General features: G+C 48.6%; 1 non-coding gene across 1 annotated transcript; it reads left to right on the plus strand.

The window, feature by feature from the left end:
- Positions 1-250: 250 nt before the first annotated feature.
- Trnas-acu (transfer RNA serine (anticodon ACU)) lies at positions 251-327 on the plus strand. The gene has a single exon. It is a non-coding gene; the product is annotated as a tRNA-Ser (tRNA).
- The last annotated feature ends 5,613 nt before the right edge of the window (positions 328-5,940 follow it).

The raw sequence follows: 5,940 nt of genomic DNA on the forward strand, positions 1-5,940 counted from the left end.
ATCACGGCTTAACCTCATTGATGTCTAGAGGGTGGACAACACGTTCGTCTTACTCAGAGCGGTGTCCGAACTCTATTTTCAACGTTATACGTAGCACTTTCATTGTGGCCAACTACGATTCGATACAGAATGCACGAAACCTGAAAGACACCCTAACAGATACATAGAGAGTAGTGTTTTTCTGCTGAATAATGGGAGTGCAAGGGTCTGTGTCGTCTATATGGCTGTATGTAGCACCATTAGTCTTCGGGGAGGCGGGCGTAGCTCAGATGGTAGAGCGCTCGCTTACTATGCGAGAGGTACTGGGATCAATACCCAGTGCCTCCAGAGTATTTAACACACCTACATGCGCACCTTACCATGCAAGTGGAATAATTCACAGCCAGCAGATGTGTCTAGGAAGATACAAGCGAATGATCAGCATCCACAATTGGCAAGCGTGCTGATATTAGTGTGCGGGAAGCACCCTCCTCCCACGCATACACTTAATTTAGAAACAGTACAAGAGTTCCCGTAAGATTCTCAAGCCGATGTCGGAAAGATCTGCCTTGCGCCGAGTTCACGTAAATCCCACTGCACATTCCTATTCTTTGCGTGCAGTCGGCTGCTACTGGTGTTGCTAGTTGTGACTGCTGATAACAGATGCCGTAGCAATCAATTCATGGAGTGAGTTGTATGTTTTATGATAGTCTGTCTCTGACAAGCAAGCACAGGTGACATAGGTGCGAACACAGGAAGCTTGCAGACGCTCGCTGCCTGCAGACACCGAGCAGCCACACTAGGAGGGCGGCCTAAGCCGTAGGCGAAATGTGCTCATTCTCTTTGTCGCGACGTCGAACTATAAATAATGCTGTCACTAGCGTGAGCGTCGTGGAAAGTCGGAAAAGTCGGCTGCGTGGGTGAGTGCCAAGTTTGGGGAGCGTTTTGTAGTATGCGCAGTGCAATGGAGACACGGAAACTTGTTGTGGCACAGTGTTATGCAGTTGGACGACAAGATTGGTACACAGTGGTAAAGAGCGAGGCACTGAGTTGGCATGAATAATGGAGTGCACAATGGGGCTCGAGATGTGTTTGTTACCTCAGGTGCTGTATGATTGTCGACAAGGAGTGAAAACGGAGCAATTTGTGACGGCTCTTTCAATTTAAGACGTTAAAAACAGACGGAATTTGCATTTGTAATACCAGAGCATCGAAACTACATGGAACTTTTGTGTATATGAACGTGTCCGCGCCTTTGTACTCTGCTCCCTTCACCGCTACAAACCAACCAACCATCGTGTCCGTGCGCATCAGAGTCGCAAAGAATGGGGAATAGCGCAGCTTGGTCGTGCATGTGGCGTAGCTCAGTTTGTAGAGCGATCGCTTCGCATATGAAGGGTGCAGGGTTCCAGCCGTGGCGCCTCCTTTTCTTTGTGGTCAGTGCATTGTAAGTGTTGGTCGCGGCGAACCTAAAGGCACGCAAGATGTAGCAAAGCCAGCGTCACAGACTGATATGATGTATACTGACGTAAGGAGATCAAGATATAAGTGTGGGGACCGGCTGTTATCGAGGTGTCATCGAGTGCAGATCTGTCTTAGGTATCACGGCTTAACCTCATTGAAGTCTAGAGGGTGGACAACACGTTCGTCTTACTCAGAGCGGTGTCCGAACTCTATTTTCAACGTTATACGTGCCACTTTCATTGTGGCCAACTACGATTCGATACAGAATGCACGAAACCTGAAAGACACCCTAACGGATACATAGAGAGTAGTGTTTGTCTGCTGAATAATGGGAGTGCAAGGGTCTGTGTCGTCTATATGGTTGTATGTAGCACCATTAGTCTTCGGGGGGGTGGGCGTAGCTGAGATGGTAGAGCGCTCGCTTAGTATGCGAGTGGTACTGGGATCAACACCCAGTGCCTCCAGAATTTTTAACACACCTACATGTGCACCTTACCATGCAAGTGGAATAATTCACAGCCAGCACATGTGTCTAGGAAGATACAAGCGATTGATTAGCATCCACAATTGGCAACCGTGCTGTTATTAGTGCACCCTCCTCCCACGCCTACACTTAATTTAGAAACAGTACAAGTGTTCCCGTAAGATTCTCAAGCCTATGTCGGAAAGATGTGCCTTGCGCCGAGTTCACGTAAATCCGACTGCACATTCCTATTCTTTGCGTGCAGTCGGCTGCTACTGGTGTTGCTAGTTGTGACTGCTGATAACAGATGCCGTAGCAATCAATTCATGGAGTGAGTTGTATGTTTTTCGATAGTCTGTCTCTGACAAGCAAACACAGGTGACATAGGTGCGAACACAGGAAGCTTGCAGACCCTCGCTGCCTGCAGACACCGAGCAGCCACACTAGGAGGGCGGCCTAAGCCGTAGGCGAAATGTGCTCATTCGCTTTGGCCCGACGTCGAACTCTAAATAATGCTGTCACTAGCGTGAGCAGTGGAAAGTCGGAAAAGTCGGCTGCATGGGTGAGTGCCAAGTTTGGGGAGCGTTTTGTAGTATGCGCAGTGCAATGGAGATGCGGAAACTTGTTGTGGCCCAGTGTTTTGCAGTTGGACGACAAGATTGGTACACAGTAGTAAAGTGCGAGGCACTGAGTTGGCATGAATAATGGAGTTCACTATGGGGCTCGAGATATGTTTGTTACCTCAGGTGCTGTATGATTGTCGATTAGGAGTGAAAACGGAGCAATTTGTGACGGCTCTTTCAATTTAAGACGTTAAAAACAGACAGAATTTGCATTTGTAATACCAGAGCATCAAAACTACTTGGAACTTTTGTGTATATGAACGTGTCCGCGCCTTTGTACTCTGCTCCCTTCACCGCTACAAACCAACCAACCATCGTGTCCGTGCGCATCAGAGTCGCAAATAATGGGGAATAGCGCAGCTTGGTCGTGCATGTGGCGTAGCTCAGTTGGTAGAGCGTTCGCTTCGCATGTGAAAGGTGCAGGGTTCAAGCCGCGGCGCCTCCTTTTTTTGTGGTCAGTGCATGGTAACTGTTGGTCGCGGCGAACCTAAAGGCACGCAAGATGTTGCAAAGCCAGCGTCACAGACTGATATGATGTATACTGACATAAGGAGAGCAAGATGTAAGTGTGGGGACCGGCTGTTATCGAGGTGTCATCGAGTGCAGATCTGTCTTAGGTATCACGGCTTAACCTCATTGAAGTCTAGAGGGTGGACAACACGTTCGTCTTACTCAGAGCGGTGTCCGAACACTATTTTCAACGTTATACGTGCCACTTTCATTGTGGCCAACTACGATTCGATACAGAATGCACGAAACCTGAAAGACACCCTAACAGATACACAGGGAGTAGTGTTTGTCTGCTTAATAATGGGAGTGCAAGGGTCTGTGTCGTCTATATGGCTGTATGTAGCACCAATAGTCTTCGGGGAGGCGGGCGTAGCTCAGATGGTAGAGCGCTCGCTTAGTATGCGAGAGGTACTGGGATCAATACCCAGTGCCTCCAGAATTTTTAACACACCTACATGCGCACCTTGTCATGCAAGTGGAATAATTCTTAGCCTGCAGATGTGTCTAGGAAGATACAAGCGAATGATTAGCATCCACAATTGGCAAGCGTGCTGTTATTAGTGCGCGTGAAGCACCCTCCTCCCACGCCTACACTTTATTTAGAAACAGTACAAGTGTTCCCGTAAGATTCTCAAGCCTATGTCGGAAAGATCTGCCTTGCGCCGAGTTCACGTAAATCCCACTGCACATTCCTATTCTTTGCGTGCAGTCGGCTGCTACTGGTGTTGCTAGTTGTGACTGCTGATAACAGATGCCGTAGCAATCAAATCATGGAGTGAGTTGTATGTTTTGCGATAGTCTGTCTCTGACAAGCAAACACAGGTGACATAGGTGCGAACACAGGAAGCTGGCAGACCCTCGCTGCCTGCAGACACCGAGCAGCCACACTAGGAGGGCGGCCTAAGCCGTAGGAGAAATGTGCTCATTCGCTTTGGCGCGACGTCGAACTATAAATAATGCTGTCACTAGCGTGAGCGTTGCGTGAGCGTCGTGGAAAGTCGGAAAAGTTGGCTGCGTGGGTGAGTGCCAAGTTTGGGGAGCGTTTTGTAGTATGCGCAGTGCAATGGAGACGCGGAAACTTGTTGTGGCCCAGCGTTTTGCAGTTGGACGACAAGATTGGTACACAGTAGTAAAGTGCGAGGCACTGAGTTGGCATGAATAATGGAGTGCACAATGGGGCTCGAGATGTGTTTGTTACCTCAGGTGCTGTATGATTGTCGACAAGGAGTGAAAACGGAGCAATTTGTGACGGCTCTTTCAATTTAAGACGTTAAAAACAGACGGAATTTGCATTTGTAATACCAGAGCATCAAAACTACTTGGAACTTTTGTGTATATGAACGTGTCCGCGCCTTTGTACTCTGCTCCCTTCACCGCTACAAACCAACCAACCATCGTGTCCGTGCGCATCAGAGTCGCAAAGAATGGGGAATAGCGCAGCTTGGTCGTGCATGTGGCGTAGCTCAGTTTGTAGAGCGATCGCTTCGCATATGAAGGGTGCAGGGTTCCAGCCGTGGCGCCTGCTTTTCTTTGTGGTCAGTGCATTGTAAGTGTTGGTCGCGGCGAACCTAAAGGCACGCAAGATGTAGCAAAGCCAGCGTCACAGACTGATATGATGTATACTGACGTAAGGAGATCAAGATATAAGTGTGGGGACCGGCTGTTATCGAGGTGTCATCGAGTGCAGATCTGTCTTAGGTATCACGGCTTAACCTCATTGAAGTCTAGAGGGTGGACAACACGTTCGTCTTACTCAGAGCGGTGTCCGAACTCTATTTTCGACGTTATACGTGCCACTTTCATTGTGGCCAACTACGATTCGATACAGAATGCACGAAACCTGAAAGACACCCTAACGGATACATAGAGAGTAGTGTTTGTCTGCTGAATAATGGGAGTGCAAGGGTCTGTGTCGTCTATATGGTTGTATGTAGCACCATTAGTCTTCGGGTGGGTGGGCGTAGCTCAGATGGTAGAGCGCTCGCTTAGTATGCGAGTGGTACTGGGATCAACACCCAGTGCCTCCAGAATTTTTCACACACCTACATGCGCACCTTACCATGCAAGTGGAATAATTCACAGCCAGCACATGTGTCTAGGAAGATACAAGCGATTGATTAGCATCCACAATTGGCAACCGTGCTGTTATTAGTGCACCCTCCTCCCACGCCTACACTTAATTTAGAAACAGTACAAGTGTTCCCGTAAGATTCTCAAGCCTATGTCGGAAAGATGTGCCTTGCGCCGAGTTCACGTAAATCCGACTGCACATTCCTATTCTTTGCGTGCAGTCGGCTGCTACTGGTGTTGCTAGTTGTGACTGCTGATAACAGATGCCGTAGCAATCAATTCATGGAGTGAGTTGTATGTTTTTCGATAGTCTGTCTCTGACAAGGAAACACAGGTGACATAGGTGCGAACACAGGAAGCTGGCAGACCCTCGCTGCCTGCAGACACCGAGCAGCCACACTAGGAGGGCGGCCTAAGCCGTAGGAGAAATGTGCTCATTCGCTTTGGCGCGACGTCGAACTATAAATAATGCTGTCACTAGCGTGAGCGTTGCGTGAGCGTCGTGGAAAGTCGGAAAAGTTGGCTGCGTGGGTGAGTGCCAAGTTTGGGGAGCGTTTTGTAGTATGCGCAGTGCAATGGAGACGCGGAAACTTGTTGTGGCCCAGCGTTTTGCAGTTGGACGACAAGATTGGTACACAGTAGTAAAGTGCGAGGCACTGAGTTGGCATGAATAATGGAGTGCACAATGGGGCTCGAGATGTGTTTGTTACCTCAGGTGCTGTATGATTGTCGACAAGGAGTGAAAACGGAGCAATTTGTGACGGCTCTTTCAATTTAAGACGTTAAAAACAGACGGAATTTGCATTTGTAATACCAGAGCATCAAAACTAC

Source organism: Schistocerca gregaria, chromosome 10 (genome assembly GCF_023897955.1).
Source record: "Schistocerca gregaria isolate iqSchGreg1 chromosome 10, iqSchGreg1.2, whole genome shotgun sequence".
Taxonomy (NCBI): Eukaryota; Metazoa; Arthropoda; class Insecta; order Orthoptera; family Acrididae; genus Schistocerca; species Schistocerca gregaria.